At 38.3% G+C, this 18338-nt stretch overlaps 1 long non-coding RNA gene across 1 annotated transcript in view; it reads left to right on the top strand.

Annotated features, from left to right (window-relative positions):
* LOC132343187 (uncharacterized) overlaps positions 1-17880 on the top strand; it is a 28538-nt gene extending 10658 nt beyond the window's left edge. Inside the window, exon 2 of the long non-coding RNA XR_009491893.1 lies at positions 17566-17880. This is a non-coding gene — a long non-coding RNA (uncharacterized lncRNA). The remainder of the gene's footprint in view (positions 1-17565) is intronic.
* The last annotated feature ends 458 nt before the right edge of the window (positions 17881-18338 follow it).

Raw genomic sequence — 18338 nt, 5'->3', positions numbered from 1 at the left:
AACAAATAAAAAGTATTTCTACACACACACACACACACACAAACGCACACACAATCACTTTGTATGCTGGGAAAGAGCTAAATATTCTTTGATATCCATCTGTGATGGGGCTTAAATAAGAGACTTAGTCATATTCTTTATTTAAAATACTATTTGAATATGCATCTAGTTGAGGCCAGAGTACAGAGTAGTCATCTGATTCTCAGAGGAGTATTTGAAACTATTAGATAGCATAAGCCAGGAATGCTGCAGTAACAAATGAAGCCTAGTATATCAGTAACTTAGAATATCAATGTTTATTTCTTAGTCTTGAGTATATATGCAATGCACTTTGGGGAAGGAGAGGAGTAGAGGGATTTGTTACTCATAGTCACTCAGGGATCCAGGCTAACAGAAAAAACAAAACAAAACAAAACATGGCCTTCTTGGTTACGAGGGCAGAGAAAAGATAGCATGGAGACCTCACACATCCCTTCCCCGTGTTTCTTCCCAGAAGTGACATGTGTCACTTCCATTTATTTTAGTCCTTTGATGATAACCAGTCACATGGCCCCACCTCACATTAGTAGGGCTGGAAAGTGTAATTTTTAATTTTATGCCTATAAAGAAAGGAAAACCAGACACTAATTTTGCAAGAGAAATTTCTACTGTGGACCCTAAAGAGGTCTGAATTGTTCTAGAGGCTTCTCAAATAGTTTTATCAAAAATCAGTGCCTCCATTTGGTAGCTGGGACTCTATAAAGGACAGAGGCAATATTACCCATATATGATTGATAAACAAATACATAAAGGATTTGGAACTTAATTGTGGAGCTTTTGGAGTTATGTTTTATAATAATATTTGTACTTGTGAACTGAGAAACATTTAAGTGTGGGACAGGAAGTACTATCAATTATGTCTTTGGTAACATAATTCCATTTAGGAAGGTATAAATGCTTTCAACAGTCCAAAAGAAACTCAATTTCTCTTGGGCAAAAAAGCACTAAACTACGGGGATCTCTGAGTCATAGTAGAAATAGATTGCTGGCATATGGAACTGTTTCAGAATTACACTTGTATCATTTTGGAATTAAAGCAGAATTGAGTATGCCAGGAGAAGGGATTTTCAGGTCCACACATCAGGGGATTTACTTTGTTTCGCCAGGTTCTTTCTACACACAAGCCCTAGGGTTACCTGTCTAACCATGTACCTGAACAGCTCAAAACCTTTCAGCTCCCTATCAAGCTCAGAATCAAGTGCAAATTCCCCAGCATACAGTGTAGAATCCTAGACCACAGAGTGCTGCCTACTTCCATTTGAAGGTTTACCATCACCAGTCACTTATTCCATTCTCTTGGAATTCCAAACTTCTTCACCTAGGCTGTAATCTGTTGGCTTTGAGTATTTTATATATTTTCACTATGGAGGAAAATAATTAGCAAAAACAATTATTAGAACATTCTGATTACAACCCTGGTGTCAAACATTAACTGAAATATGTTTCCTTATTTTAAAAAGAAAGGAAAGAAGGAAGGAAAGGAGGGGAAAAGCCAGGGAGAAAGGCAAATATAGGCTTGAATTTTCACAGATACATTTGGACTTTACATTTCATTTTTTCTTAAAGCAATAATATATGCTTATTGATACAATAGACAAAGTGCTGGATCTTTTCTAAGTTTAGTTTTCAAATTTTAATCATGCTAACAATAACAAATGAAATCCAAAAGTATATTCATATTTTTATTAATAATATAGTAAATATGCATAGTAACATTATACTAATGTTATAATTAGTAACAATTTAATTTTCCTCTCTCAACTCCCTCCAGTTCCACCCCTTTAAGTAATCAGTAAAAACATCTTCCATTCTGTTATTCCCCACCTTTTTCTATATTCATGCTACCAAAAAGACATAAATGTATCAATAAGGACTTTTTTTTTTAAGTACAGAAAACGCAATCCTAATTTTTATTTTTGAATAGTTGAATGGAGTCAATTTGCTAGAAAGATTTGTTTAAATATAGTTAGATTATTCTTTTCCTGCCCCCTTGGAATTTTCCTTTTTGGATATTAAGTTTCATTTATATACTTGGATCCCTTTCCAGAGTATTTTAGTCTATTTTACTCATACTTTTCTTGTTTGTACTAATGTCATACTATTGTGATCACGTAGTTTTGTGGTAAGTACAAATGTGCAGTAAGGCAGTTTTCCCTAAATATTCTTTCTAAAAGATTTCTTAGCTCTTTTTGGACATTCTTCTATATTAGCCATAAATTAGTTTTGCCATTAAATCCCTCTAAATACATACATACAAACCCAATAATCTTAAAAGTTCAGCTGTTTCTAGCGGGTGTGCAGTTATAGTTTATTGTTTTTAAACTTCATCTCTTTGATATATAATTATTTGAATATCCTTTCATGTGCTCATTGGCCATGGGTATATATTCTTTTCTGAAGTTTTAGTTAAAGTTTTGTAAATTTTTTATCGCATTGTTTGTCTTCTTATTAGGGACTTCCCTAGTAGCTCAGCTGGTAAAAAATCCATTGCAGTGCGGGAGACTCAGGTTCGATCCCTGGAATGGGAAGATCCTCTGGAAAAGGGAAAGGCTCCCATAAGAAGTGTGTATGTGTGTGTCTATGTGTGTGTGTCTGTGTGTGTGTGTGTGCACACACGTGCACACTCATAGACTGTAGCCTGTCAGGCTCCTCTGTCCATGGGATTCTCCAGGCAAGAATACTGGAGTGGGTTGCCATGCCTTCCTCCGGGGGATCTTCCAGACCCAGGGACTGAACCTGTGTCTCTTGTGTCTCCTGCATTGGCAGGCAGGTATTTTACCACTAGCTTCACCTGGGAAGACTTTTGTGTCATTCTGAATTCAGTTCATTTCTCAAATACACATATTATGAATTGCTGCTTGCAATTTCATTTTCTGAATGGTATTTTGAAGAGCAGTACAAAGTTGTAATGAAATCCAACTTCTCATGTTTTTCTTTTGTTATGAATCATTTTTGTGTTTTATCTAGTAATTTTTTGTTGACCTAAGTTTACGAAATTTTTTGTGTTTATTTTCTAGAACTTAGAGTTTTAGTTTGCATTTTAGCCTCTGATCCTCTTTGAATTGTTTTTGTGTATTATACAAGGAAAATTCTGAGACAACATATTTCTGTCTGTCAGTTTGAAAATTTGCCTTGTGTTTCCAGACCCTCTAGAACTGGGATCTGTCTTTTGTTGGTCCATACATTCCCATCCTTTTCCTGACTTGGGAACAGATTTTTAGAGATGAATTCCTGCCCAGCCCCATTTTACTTAGATTTCCTGAGGCTGATTGCTCATTTCCAGTTCATGCCTGCTCCTTGATTCCTCTGCCCACATTCCATCTCTTTCCTTTCAGCACACCCTGCCACTTCATGCTACTTGCTTTTGCTGCTACTTGCAATACAACACTAGCCCCATTATCCATTGTCCACTTCTCCAGCTGCACTGAATATCCTCAAAACACCTTCACACAGTCTTTCCTTCTAGAGCCTTCTCTGCTTCAGACTGGACATCCGATTCCAAGAGTGGCATCTTTCAGTCTATGCCATTTGGGCAATTTAAATATATCGTGCCCAACCATTTCCAGAATTTTAACACTAGTTCTTTTCTTTCAATTTTTACTGAAGCATTGGTGCTTTTAGAACGTTATGTTCATTTCCACTGTACAACAATGTGAATCAGTTATGCATATGCATATATCCCCGCTTTTTAGATTTTGTTCCTATTTAAGTCACCAAAGAGCATTGAATAGAGTTTCCTGTGCTATATGGCAGGTTCTCATTAGTCATCTATTTTATATATAGTAGTGCTTCCCTGATAGCTCAGTTGGTAAAGAATCCACCTGTAATGTGGGAGACCCCAGTTCCATACCTGGGTTGGGAAGATCTGCTGGAGATGGGAACAGCCACCCACTCCAGTATTCTGGCCTGGAGTATTCCATGGACTGTATAGTCCATGGGGTTGCAAAGAGTCGGATCCGTCTGAGCCACTTTCACTTTCAGCTTATATATGTCAGTCCAAATCTCCCACTTCATCCCACCTTCCCCTTCCCACCCTTGGTATCCATACATTTGTTCTCTACATGTGCCTCTATTTCTGGTTTGCAAATAAGTTCAATTGTACCATTTTTCTAGATTTCACATTTAAGTGATATTTTATGATATTTTTTTCCTCTTTCTGACTTACTTCACTCTGTAGGACAGTGTCTATGTCTATCCACATCTCTGACTTATGGCTAAGTAATATTCCATTATATATATATATATATATATATATATATATATATATATATATATATATACACACACACACACACACCACATCTTCTTTGCCCATTCCTCTGTTGATGGACATTTAGGCTGTTTCCATGTCCTGGCTGTTGTAAACACTTCTGCAATGAACATTGGAGTTCATGTACATTCTTGAAGTATGGTTTTCTCCAGGTATATACCCAGAGGTGGGATTGCTGGGACATGCGGTAGTTCTAATTTTAGCTTTTTGAGGAAACTCCATATTGTTCTCCATAGTGGCTGTACCAACTTACATTCCCACCAACTGTTGGAGGGTTCCTTTCTCTCCACATCCTTTCCATCATTTATTGTTTATAGAGTTTTTGATGGTGGCCATTCTGACTGGTGTGAGGTGATATCTCGTTGTTTTAATTTGCATTTCTCTAATAATTAATGATGTTGATCATCTTTTCATGTTTTTTGCTGGCCATTTGTATGTCTTCTTTGGAGAAATGTCTATTTAGATCTCCTGCCCATTTTTTTCAGTGAGTTGTTTGTAACATTGAACTGCATCTTACCCATTTCTTGGTATCTCTGATCTCAATTATTGTGGTTAAGTTTATGTGCCATTTTGACTGGTTCATAAGGCGCCTGATATTTGACTAAATATTACTCTGAGGTGTGTCCATGCGGGTGTTTCTGGATGAGGTGAGCGCTTTCGTCCATAGATTGAGTAAAGTGGGTTGCCCTCCCCATGTCGATAGGAATTATCCAGTCTCTTGAGGGCCTTCATAGGACAAAAAGGGGAAGAGAGGGAGACCTCTCTCTCTCTCTCTCTCTGCTTGACTATTTGAGCCAGGACATTGGTTGTCTTGTGCCTTTGGACTAAGACTTACACCATCAATGTTCTTGGTTCAAAAGCAAGAATATACGTCCACAATTGCACACACATTCATGCATTCAGCACCCCAGGAACTATTTCTGTTCTTTCCATTGCCTTCCTCTTTCTCTATTGGCCCCAAACAATGGGAAAACAAACATTTTGGAAAAAAGATAAATTTGCAAATAAGCTTAAGTTTTATACAGAATTTTTCTAAGACATTAAATGTTTGACAGAGTTTCTTCCTACAATGAACATGAGCAGTATAAAGAAGAATAGTCTGTGAGACAGATTGTGTGTCCAAATTGAGGTCAATATGCAGTTGCTCACAGGCTGTTTTGGTTTGAATACCATCCATTTTCTTTCAGATAGTAGTTTTATGGCCTGTGTTGAGACTGTCTGGTCAATTCAGAAATTCAAGAGCAGCTTAGACTTGCTCTTTTTGACTAGGGTAAGACAACCTGCAATTCCTTGTTCTCAAAGGGTGGTATATTGCATTGTATTCATTATCCTGAAGCTGGTTGTCAGATGTTATTAAGAAATACATTTTGCAAGAAAGTTTCCAAGCCCTTCAACTATATAAATTACCTAGACACTTGCTCTCTACTTAGGAAATCTTATTTCCCCTCACAAATCAGACTGCCTTTTCTGATGCATTTGATTATGTTTATTTGCTTGCTTATTTAATTTTGGAATAACTATCCAATTCATATAGATCAAAAATTTTAAAATATCCATAGAAGGAAATAATGCTCTTCAGTCTCAGTCTTCCATCCAATCACTTCCTCACCAGCCCCACTTATAATAAAATAGGCCAGCACCCTGGTGGCTCAGATGGTAAAGTGTCTGCCTGCAATGCAGGAGACCCAGGTTCGATTCCTGGGTCGGGAAGATCCCCTGGAAAAGGAAATGGCAATCCACTCCAGCACTCTTGCCTGGAAAATCCTATGGATGGAGGAGCCTGACAGACTACAGTCCATGGAGTCGCAAAGCATCGGACACGACTGAGCGACTTCACTTCACTACTGTTACTTTCTTGCACATCCTTCTGGAGGCTTTGTATGCATAAACAAATGAATGTGAACTCATATTCCAATCTAACATCTGCTAATGAAAACAGGAACTGGACTTAAGGGGAGATTTCTTGATTTTAGCACTGAAATTTCTGTGCTTGGCAAACTTCTTGGCCCTGGGCTAACCAGGATGATAGGCTGCTATAGACCTTTTATACCTTATCTGGCACCAATATATTTTTGGGAGATGTTTTCATATCAGTTCTATGCAGTCCATGGAATTCTCTAGGCCAGAATACTGGAGTAGGTAGCCATTCCCTTCTCCAGGGGATCTTCCCAACCTAGGGATCAAACCCAAGTCTCCTGCATTGCAGGCGGATTCTTTACCAGCTGAGCCACAAGGGAAGCCCACGAATGCTGGAATGGGTAGCCTATCCTTTCTTCAGCAGGTCTTCCCGACCCAGGAATCGAACCGGGATCTCCTGTATTACAGGTGGATTCTTTGCCAATGACGCTATCAGGGAAGCCCATATCAGTTCCAAGATTTTCCTTAGTCTGTCTCATTCTTTTCATGGCTGCATAATTTTGTGAAAGCACCAGTATTTTAGTATCTCCCTGTTGATGGATCTGTGAGTATTTGTTGGTAATCTTTTACTATAACAAGTTGTGATAGAATACTGCAATGAGTAAGCCTGTTCATAAGGCACATATTCTCAGATGTAGAATTGTTAGGCAAAAGGGAATATGCATTTATAATTTTGACAGATACTGCCAGATTCTTATCTGTAAGTGCTGTGCCAATTGACACTCCAATAGAAATGCATGAGAATCTTCTGTCCCTAAAATCTTGCCAAAAATACTATTCCTCTTATCAAGTTAGCAAAAATCCACAAGTTTGACATACTTGCAGAATTTGAAATTTCATTTCCCTTTTTTTATATAGGTGATATTGAGCTTTTGTTGATAGATAACTTTTTGTGATTTCTTTTCTCTGAGAGCTCTTCTACCAGTTTTTATTTTGTATTGAGTTTTTTTCCTTATGAGAAATATATTACATATATTAAGAAGCTCTATACAGTCAGCAAAAACAAGACCAGGAGCTAACTGTGGCTCAGATCATGAACTCCTTATTGCCAAATTCAGACTTAAATTGAAGAAAGTGGGGAAAACCACTAAACCATTCAGGCATGACCTAAATCAAATCCTTTATGATTATACAGTGAGAGTGAGAAATAGATTTAAGGGACTAGATCTTATAGACAGAGGGCCTGATAAACTATGGACGGAGGTTCATGGCATTGTACAGGAGACAGGGATCAAGACTATCCCAAGAAAAAAGAAATGCAAAAAAGTGAAATGGCTGTCTGGGGAGGCCTTACAAATAGCTGTGAAAAGAAGAGAAGTGAAAAGCAAAGGAGAAAAGAAAAGATATACCCATTTGAATGTAGAGTTCCAAAGAATAGCAAGGAAAGAAAGAAAGCCTTCCTCAGTGATCAATGCAAAGAAACAGAGGAAAACAACAGAATGGAAAACACTAGAGTTCTCTTCAAGAAAATTAGAGATACCAAGGGAACATTTCATGCAAAGATGAGCTCAATAAAGGACAGAAATGGTATGGATCTGACAAAAGCAGAAGATATTAAGAAGAGGTGGCAAGAATACACAGAAGAACTGTACAAAAAAGATCTTCACAACCCAGATAATCACGATGGTGTGATCACTCACCTAGAGCCAGACATCCTGGAATGTGAAGTCAAGTGGGCCTTGAAAGCATCACTATGAACAAAGCTAGTGGAAGTGATGGAATTCCAGTTGAGCTATTTCAAATCCTGAAAGATGATGCTGTGAAAGTGCTGCACTCAATATGCCAGCAAATTTGGAAAACTCAGCAGTGGCCACAGGACTGGAAAAGGTAAGTTTTCATTCCAATCCCCAATAAAGGAAATGCCAAAGAATGCTCGAACTACTGTACAATTGCACTCATCTCACATGCTAGTAAAGTAATACTCAAAATTCTCCAAGCCAGGTTTCAACAGTATGTAAACTGTGAACTTCCAGATGTTCAAGCTGATTTAGAAAAGGCGAGGAACCAGAGATCAAATTGCAAACATCCGTTGGATTATCGGAAAAGCAAGAAAGTTCCAGAAAAACATCTATTTCTGCTTCATTGACTATGCCAAAGCCTTTGACTGTGTTCCGTTCAGTTCAGTTAAGTTCAGTCACTCAGTCGTGTCCGACTCTTTGGGACCCCATGAATCGCAGCACACCAGGCCTCCCTGTCCATCACCAACTCCTGGAGTACACAGACTCACGTCCATTGAGTCAGTGATACCATCCAGCCATCTCATCCTCTGTCGTCCCCTTCTCCTCCTGCCCCCAATCCCTCCCAGCATCAGAGTCTTTTCCAGTGAGTCAACTCTTCGCATGAGGTGGCCAAAGTACTGGAGTTTCAGCTTTAGCATCATTCCTTCCAAAGAAATCCCAGGGCTGATCTCCTTCAGGATGGACTGGTTGGATCTCCTTGCAGTCCAAGGGACTCGCAAGAGTCTTCTCCAACACCACAGTTCAAAAGCATCAATTCTTCGGCGCTCAGCCTTCTTCACAGTCCAACTCTCACATCTATACATGACCACAGGAAAAACCATAGCCTTGACTAGACGAACCTCTGTTGGCAAAGTAATGTCTCTGCTTTCGAATATGCTGTCTAGGTTGGTCATAACTTTCCTTCCAAGGAGCAAGCGTCTTTTAATTTCATGGCTGCAATCACCATCTGCAGTGATTTTGGAGCCCCAAAAAATAAAGTCTGACACTGTTTCCACTGTTTCCCCATCTATTTCCCATGATGTGATGGGACCAGATGCCATGATCTTCGTTTTCTGAATGTTGAGGTTTAAGCCAACTTTTTCACTCTCCTCTTTCACCTTCATCAAGAGGCTTTTTACTTCCTCTTCCCTTTCTGCCATAAGGGTGGTGTCATCTGCATATCTGAGGTTATTGATATTTCTCCCGGCAATCTTGATTCCAGCTTGTGTTTCTTCCAGTCCAGCATTCTCATGATGTACTCTGCATATAAGTTAAATAAGCAGGTTGACAATATACAGCCTTGACGTACTCCTTTTCCTATTTGGAACCAGTCTGTTGTTCCATGTCCAGTTCTTACTGTTGCTTCCTGATCTTCATACAGGTTTCTCAAGAGGCAGGTCAGGTGGTCTGGTATTCCCATCTCTTTCAAAATTTTCCACAGTTTCTGGTGATCTACACAGTTAAAGGCTTTGGCATAGTCAATAAAGCAGAAATAGATGTTTTTCTGGAACTCTCTTGCTTTTTCCATGATCCAGCAGATGTTGGCAATTTGATCTCTGGTTCCTCTGCCTTTTCTAAAACCAGCTTGAACACCAGGAAGTTCATGGTTCACATATTGCTGAAGCCTGGCTTGGAGAATTTTGAGCATTACTTTACTAGCATGTGAGATGAGTGCGATTGAGTGGTAGTTTGAACATTCTTTGGCATTGCCTTTCTTTGGGTTTGGAATGAAAACTTACCTTTTCCAGTCCTGTGGCCACTGCTGAGTTTTCCAAATTTGCTGGCATATTGAGAGCAGCACTTTCACAGCATCATCTTTCAGGATTTGAAATAGCTCAACTGGAATTCCATCACCTCCACTAGCTTTGTTCGTAGTGATGCTTTCTAAGGCCCACTTGACTTCACATTCCAGGATGTCTGGCTCTAGGTCAGTGATCACACCATCGTGATTTTCTGGGTCGTGAAGATCTTTTTTGTACAGTTCTTCTGTGTATTCTTGCCACCTCTTCTTAATATCTTCTGCTTCTGTTAGGTCCATACCATTTCTGTCCTTTATCGAGCCCATCTTTGCATGAAATTTCCCTTGGTATCTCTAATTTTCTTGAAGAGATCTCTAGTCTTTCCCATTCTGTTGTTTTCCTCTATTTCTTTGCACTGATTGCTGAAGAAGGCTTTCTTATCTCTTCTTGCTATTCTTTGGAACTCTGCATTCAGATGCTTATATCTTTCCTTTTCTCCTTTGCTTTTCGCTTCTCTTCTTTTCACAGCTATTTGTAAGGCCTCCCCAGACAGCCATTTTGCTTTTTTGCATTTCTTTTCCATGGGGATGGTCTTGATCCCTGTCTCCTGTACAATGTCGCGAACCTCATTCCATAGTTCATCAAGCACTCTATCAGATCTAGGTCCTTAAATCTATTTCTCACTTCCACTGTATAATAATAAAGGATTTGATTTAGGTCATACCTGAATGGTCTAGTGGTTTTCCCTACTTTCTTCAATTTAAGTCTGAATTTGGCAATAAGGAGTTCATGATCTGAGCCACAGTCAGTTCCTGGTCTTGTTTTTGCTGACTGTATAGAGCTTCTCCATCTTTGGCTGCAATGAATATAATCAATCTGATTTCAGTGTTGATCATCTGGTGACGTCCATGTATAGAGTCTTCTCTTGTGTTGTTGGAAGAGGGTGTTTGCTATGACCAGTGCATTTTCTTGGCAAAACTCTATTAGTCTTTGTCCCTGCTTCATTCTGTATTCCAAGGCCAAATTTGCCTGTTACTCCAGGTGTTTCTTGACTTCCTACTTTTGCATTCCAGTCCCCTATAATGAAAAGGACATCTTTTTGGGGTGTTAGTTCTAAAGGTCTTGTATGTCTTCATAGAACCATTCAACTTCAGCTTCTTCAGAGTTACTGGTTGGGGCATAGACTTGGATTACTGTGATATTGAATGGTTTGCCTTGTAAACGAACAGAGATCATTCTGTCATTTTTGAGATTGCATCCAAGTACTGCATTTCAGACTCTTTTGTTGACCATAACGTCTACTCCATTTCTTCTGAGGGATTCCTGCCTGCAGTAGCATCTATAATGGTCATTTGAGCTAAATTCACCCATTCCAGTCCATTTCAGTTCGCTGATTCCTAGAATGTCGACATTCACTCTCGCCATTTCTTGTTTGACTACTTCCAATTTGCCTTGATTCATGGACCTGACATTCCAGGTTCCTATGCAATATTGCTCTTTACAGCATCGAACCTTGCTTCTATCACCAGTCACATCCACAGCTGGGTATTGTTTTTGCTTTGGCTCCATCCCTTCATTCTTTCTGGAGTTATTTCTCCACTGATCTCCAGTAGCATATTGGGCCCCTACTGACCTGGGGAGTTCCTCTTTCAGTATCCTATCATTTTGACTTTTCATACTGTTCATGGGGTTCTCAAGGCAAGAATACTGAAGTGGTTTGCCATTCCTTTCTCCAGTGGACCACATTCTGTCAGACCTCTCCACCATGACTTGCCCATCTTGGGTGGCCCCACGGGCATGGCTTAGTTTCATTGAGTTAGACAAGGCTGTGGTCCTAGTGTGATTAGATTGACTAGTTTTCTGTGAGTATGGTTTCAGTGTGTCTGCCCTCTGATGCCCTCTTGCAACACCTACCATCTTACTTGGGTTCTCTTACCTTGGGCGTGGGATATCTCTTTACGGCTGCTCCAGCAAAGCACAGCCGCTGCTCCTTACCTTGGATGAGAGGTATCTCCTCACCACCGCCCTTCCTGACCTGCTGGGAAACAAGGTTCAGGAGTGAGCTGGTGGAGCATCTCTGTTCTTGGAACACAGGAACCATTAAGCGTTTCTGCCTGTACCTTCACTCTGCACACTGTCTTCACTCTTCTCTTAGTTCTCTAGCTATGCTCCTGTCCAACTCCTGCTGCATCTCGGTCAAGTAAGTTTCCATGCTGTTATTCGAAGGGTGTGGAATTGAGGTAGAAAACCCTATGTTTGCTCTTGGAGTAAGATTTCCTTTGAGCACTAAAGGATTATTGAAATTTCCAACACAACGGGGCTCCAGGACTGGCCTCGTGCTAAGAGTGCTGAGTAGTGATCTGTTCTGCTCTTTCTCTTTGACTGTGTGGATCACAATAAACTGTGGAAAATGCTGAAAGAGATGGGAATACCAGACCACCTGACCTGCCTCTTGAGAAACCCAGGTCAGGAAGCAACAGTTAGAATTGGACATGGACCAACAGACTGGTTCCAAATAGGAAAAGGAGTACATCAAGGCTGTATATTGGTCAACCTGCTTATTTAACTTTTATGCAGAGTACATCATGAGACACGCTGGGCTGGAGGAACCACAAGCTGGAATCAAGATTGCCGGGAGAAATATCAATAACCTCAGATATGCAGATGACACCACCCTTATGGCAGAAAGTGAAGAGGAACTAAAGAGCCTCTTGATGAAGGTGAAAGAGGAGAGTGAAAAAGTTGGCTTAAAGCTCAACATTCAGAAAACGAAGATCATGGCATCTGGTCCTATCACTTCACAACAAATAGATGGGGAAACAGTGGAAACAGTGGCTGACTTTATTTTTTGGGGCTCCAAAATCACTGCAGATTGTGATTGCAGCAATGAAATTAAAAGACGCTTACTCCTTGGAAGGAAATTTATGACCAACCTAGACAGCATATTAAGAAGCAGAGACATTGCTTTGCTGACAAAGGCTAGTCAAGGCTATGGTTTTTCCAGTAGTCATGTATGGGTGTGAAAGTTGGACTATAATGAAAGCTGAGTGCAGAAGAATTGATGCTTTTGAACTGTGGTGTTGGAGAAGACTCTTGAGAGTCCCTTGGACTGCAAGGAGATCCAACCAGTCCATCCTAAAGGAGATCAGTCCTGGGTGTTCATTGGAAGGTCTGACGCTGAAGCTGAAACTCCAATACTTTGGCCACCTGATGTGGAGAGCTGACTCATTTGAAAAGACCCTGATGCTGGGAAAGATTGAGGGCAGGAGGAGAAGGGCATGACAGAGGATGAGATGGTTGGATGGCATCACTGACTCAATGGATATGAGTTTGGGTGGGCTCCGGGAGTTGATGATGGACAGGGAGTCCTGGCGTGCTACAGCTCATGGGGTTGCAAAGAGTCGGACACGACTGAGTAACTGAACTGAACTGAAGATATGTCCTTCTTGTTGTGATGATCAACTGTTTTTCTCACTTATCTTTTGTGTATTATTCTTCTCATTCACGTTTAGACTTTGATTTTTCTTTTAATACAGTTAAAAAAACTTTTATGTAGTCAAAATTTCCTTTATAACTTACAGGTTTTGGATCATAGAAAGGCTATCTTTACTTCAAAAGTATAAAGAAACTATCTAATTTTTAAATTTAGTGTTTCATGGCTTTTTTAAAAATAATTAAATAGCTGATCCATTTGGCATTATTCCCATGAAGGGTGTTGGATATAGTCCTAACATTATTTTTCTCAGGCAGCTACCTGATTTGAAATATTATCTAATTATAAACTAAGTTTCTAGATGTGTTTGGATCTTTTTCATAAGTAATTTTCTGTTCCATTGTCCTGTGTATCTGTTTATGCACTGATATGGTATGGTTTTAATTATTGAAACTTTATAATATACCATAATGTCTGGTAAGGCTATTCTCATCATTACTGCTTTGTCTTTCCAGAATTTAATGGTTGTTATTGGGTCTTTATTATTTATAAAAACATTAAACATAGCTAGATACATTTAAAAAATTTATTCTAATTATAAAATCAAGGTAAAATTATAATTATGTTTGCGTGCCTGCATGCCAAGTCGCTTCAGTCATGTCTGACTCTTTGCAATGCTATGGACTGTATCCTGCCAGGCTAATCTGTCTACAGGATTCTTCAGGCTAGAATACTGGACAGTGTTGCCACGCCCTCCTCCAGGGAATCTTCCCAACCCAGTAATCAAACCTGAGTCTCTTATGTTTCCTGCTTTGGCAGGTGGATTTTTCACCACTAATGCTACCTAGGAAGCCCATAATTATGTTTGCTATATTATAATTATTTTCTTATTAAAATAATATATATTTACTAAATATATAAATCTATAATGCTATATATATATATATATATATATCTTATTGTTTATGTGTGTGAAAACAATGGATTTTGTACTCCCCAAACTTATCCAACATCTTATTTCTTAAATATTTTTTATAATTTTCACTTTTCTGGTTATATAATAATACCACCTGCAATAGGGATACAGTCATTTTATCCTTTTCAAATTTTGTAACTTTGATATTTTTCTGTTGCTTAATTGCTATGACTTTTTACCTGCAATATGTTAAATAAAATAGCAGTAGTGGAACTCCTTGTCTAGTATTTTCTCTTTAATCATGATTCTGGAGTTGACATCAAATAGTTTGTTATACTGACTATTCATCTGTCTTTATTTTCTTGTTTCTTTTTTATGTCTCAAGAATCTTAAATATTGTCATATGCTTTTTGAATTTGCTTTGAAATGATCACATCATTAGTATCCTTAAATATAATAATATATTATCCCAATTAATTTCCTAACATTGAAACAGTATGACATACCTTGTATCAAATTGCACTTGATCATAATGTATTATTCATATAGTTGGAAATATTTCATTTATAATTTTGGTTTGGTAGTTTTTGTTTCCCAGTATTATTATTGCATTATTAATGTTACATATAGTAATGTGGGTATCAGTTAAAAATTTTGGAAAATTTCCATTTCCAAAATTTCAATTTTCCATTGAAAATTTCCATTATTCAATGCTTTCAGTCATGAAATAGCATGGTAAATTTTAGGATTTGGGACAAACTCCTCAGATCTGGTAACCGTGAGGTTGTTTCTTTGAAAAAAATTATCTTTTTTTCCCCTATATAAAATGTCTTTTAATATTGTGTATTTCATTTGAGATAAATTTTAAGTTATATTTTTCTATAAAATTATTTGTTTAATCCAAATTTTCAGTTTATTTGTATGAAACTGTACAAAAGCTTTCTTATGATTCTTTAAATTTCCTTTGTTATTATTATTATTATTTTGGTACAGTTATACCTTTCTTTTTCCCCTTAAAGTAGTTAATGATTATTTTATTGAGTTTCTCAAAAAACCAGCATTTGGATATATATTTTTTAATTTTACTCTTTAAAATTTAAATTTTACACTTTAAAAGCCACTCATGTGGCTCAGTGGTAAAGAATCCACCTGCCAGTGCGGGAGACACAGGAAATGTGGGTTCAAACTCTGGATCAGGAGGATACCCTGGAGAAGGAAATGGTGACTCATTCCAGTATTCTTGCCTGGGAAGTCCCATGGACAGAGGAATCTGGTGGGCTAGAGTTCAGGGGATCATAAAGAGTCAGACACGACTCAGTACGCACATATGAGGTTGGGTTTGTTTTTTTTTTTTTAGTTCTATTCTTTTTCTACTTTCTAATTTATTAATTCCTACTTTCATTTTTAAAGTCCTTTTTATATTGTTACAATCTATTTTATTGTGCTTTTTTCAATATACTAGTCACAAATTCAATAGTTCTTTTTAAAATTTATTCTTTTATTGACTAGCATATAAAACTTTTTTCTCTTGGTATCAATTTTCTTGATTTCTATAAATTTGATTGTTGTCTAAAAATTCCATAATTTTAGTATGTGTTTCCTCCATTAGTAAGGATTGATGAGATAAATGTATTTTTATTTATTTATTTTTTTCGTTTAGCTCCAAATTAATCAATGCATTTAATATGATTCTTATAAAACCACAGTGGGAATCTTTGGGGGAAGGAAAAGAAAGAGGGTCTTGACAAGATTCTGAAGTTTATTTATTTATTTTTTCCATCAATAATTTTTATTTTTTTAATTTTTTTCCTCATTCTTTTTTTTAAATTTTTTTTTTACTTTTCAATAAAGCATTTTCTTCTTATTCCTATAATCAAGGCAAAATCTGAACACAATTGGCATTGATAATAGAAATATAATCAGAACCATTATTCATGAGTTTACAGTTGATGAGGTCTTATGTTTCCAGTTTGAAGACCGTTTTTGCAAGAGGTTTAAACAGGCATCTCACACCCAGGAAACACAAGTAGTCAATGTACTACTTGTGGAAGAGTCATAACAGTATTGCAAATTAAGGGAATACTAACATATACCTCAGAGAAGGCAATGGCACCCCACTCCAGTACTCTTGCCTGGAAAATCCCATGGGCGGAGAAGGCTGGTAGGCTGCAGTCCATGGGGTCATGAAGAGTTGGACACGACTGAAGTGACTTAGCAGCAGCAGCAGCAGCAACATATACCTTGGGCTTTCCTTGTGGCTCAGCTGGTAAAGAATCCACCTACAATGTTGGAGAGCTGGGCTTGATCCCTGGGTTGGGAAGATCCCCTGGAGAAGAGAAAGGCTACCCACTCCAATATTCTGACCTGGAGAATTTTCCATGGGAACAAAGAGTCTGACAAAGAGTCAGACAGGACTGAATCAGGATGACTAGTATTAAAATAAAATGACCAAAACAACCAAAGTTATGGGGCAGTGGGAACTCCCAGGTGTGACTAATGTAAGTGTAATATCTGATGCAGTCACATTAGAAAGGAGTTTGACAACATCTACTAAATTTAAAAATATACTTGCCTGATAAACCGGCAGTTTCACTTATAGTTATACCTACCAGAAATAAGCACCAACCATGAATGAGAATATTCACAGACATTAGTAATATTATACAGAGAAGCCCCAAATGAAAAACATCAAAAATGTCCACCACAGTGGAATGAATAAACTATCCATTGAATAGTATACAGCGCTAAAAATTAATGAACTACAGGTATATATTAAACATGGATAAACCTCACAAACATAACACTGCCCCAGAGAAGCTTTATGATTCCAGTTATGCAAGATTCAGTTAGCAGTCAATGTTTAGGATTATTTTAAGATGATGAAATCAAGCAAGTGATTGCTTAATAATTCAGAATATCAGTTACATTTGAGAAGAAACAAGAGGGTCAAAATTAGGAACAAGCATGCAAAGAGCTTCTGAAATGCCAGCAATGTTGCATTTGTTGTTGAGGCTGAGGGTTCCATGGGTGTTTGCTTTAAGATAATTGTTCTCTATTGCCTGGAAAATCTCATGGATGGAGGAGCCTGGAAGGCTGTAGTCCATGAGGTCGCTGAGGGTCGGACATGACTGAGCGACTTCACTTTCACTTTTCACTTTCCTGCATTGGAGAAGGAAATGGCAACCCACTCCAGTGTTCTTGCCTGGAGAATCCCAGGGACGGGGGAGCCTGGTGGGCTGCCGTCCAAGGGGTCGCACAGAGTCGGACACGACTGAAGTGACTTAGCAGCAGCAGTAGCATCTTGGTATACATGTTTCAGGATAAATACTTTCAACAGTTATGGAATACCCAATGTTCCAAATACTTTGCTAGTATCTGGATAGACAGACAGACAGATAGATATGAAGGCACAGATATTGTATGAGAAAAGTCTATGATCTGTTGGGATGCTGGTTTGTAAAGAGACAGAATGTGGTGAGTATTATAAAAGAGGTGTAGAATGCTGCATAAGTGCTCTTTTTTTTGGTGATTAGTTCACTACCAAAGGAATTTGTGACTGCTGAATGGAAAAGATAGACTATGAGCTGGACTATGAACACTGAAGAGATTACATTATTTTTCCTGATTGTGTGTCTACAAAAAGTCTGAAGAATCACTGGACTATAAACTGGACTATTAACATTGAGCTGGACTATCAACACTGAGGAGATTACCTTATTTTTCCTGATTGTATGTCTACAAAAAAGCCTAAAGACTCAAACACACATAAAGCAGAAGATAAGAAGCACCTATCATATCACCACTCAGAGATGGGCACTTAAAAATAAAATCTGGTATATTTTCTTCCACTCTTTTTTCCCATGCATTTGTCCATTAGTCATTGGCTGACCAGCAATAGTCCACTGTTGAGGTAGAGACTCAGTAATGATAAAAACAGCCAATGAGCATCAATTATATTGTGTGTACTGGGGGTAGAGCATGAAGAATGATAGGCAATAAATATTTAAACAAAAGGACCAAGAAAATTTTAGGTATAACAAATGGTGGGAAAGGTGAAATAAAGTTCTGGCTTCCCAGAGGTAGATGTGAGGAAGGGTTGCTTTCACCAGCGGGCTCTGGAAGCCATTCTGAGCCAGGAACATTTGCAGTGAGATTTGAAAGATAAGGAGGAAGCCATTAGAAGATCTTGGAGAATAGTTGTTGTTCAGTTGCTTAGTTGTGTCCTATTCTTTGCGACCCCATGGACTGCAACACACCAGGCTTCGCTGTCCTTCAACATCTCCCGGAGTTTGCTAAAACTCATGTC

The sequence above is a fragment of the Bos taurus genome, chromosome 20 (genome assembly GCF_002263795.3).
Source record: "Bos taurus isolate L1 Dominette 01449 registration number 42190680 breed Hereford chromosome 20, ARS-UCD2.0, whole genome shotgun sequence".
Lineage (NCBI taxonomy): Eukaryota > Metazoa > Chordata > Mammalia > Artiodactyla > Bovidae > Bos > Bos taurus.
Note: the sequence above shows the minus strand (reverse complement) of the source record. Positions and strands in the feature narration are given on the sequence as shown.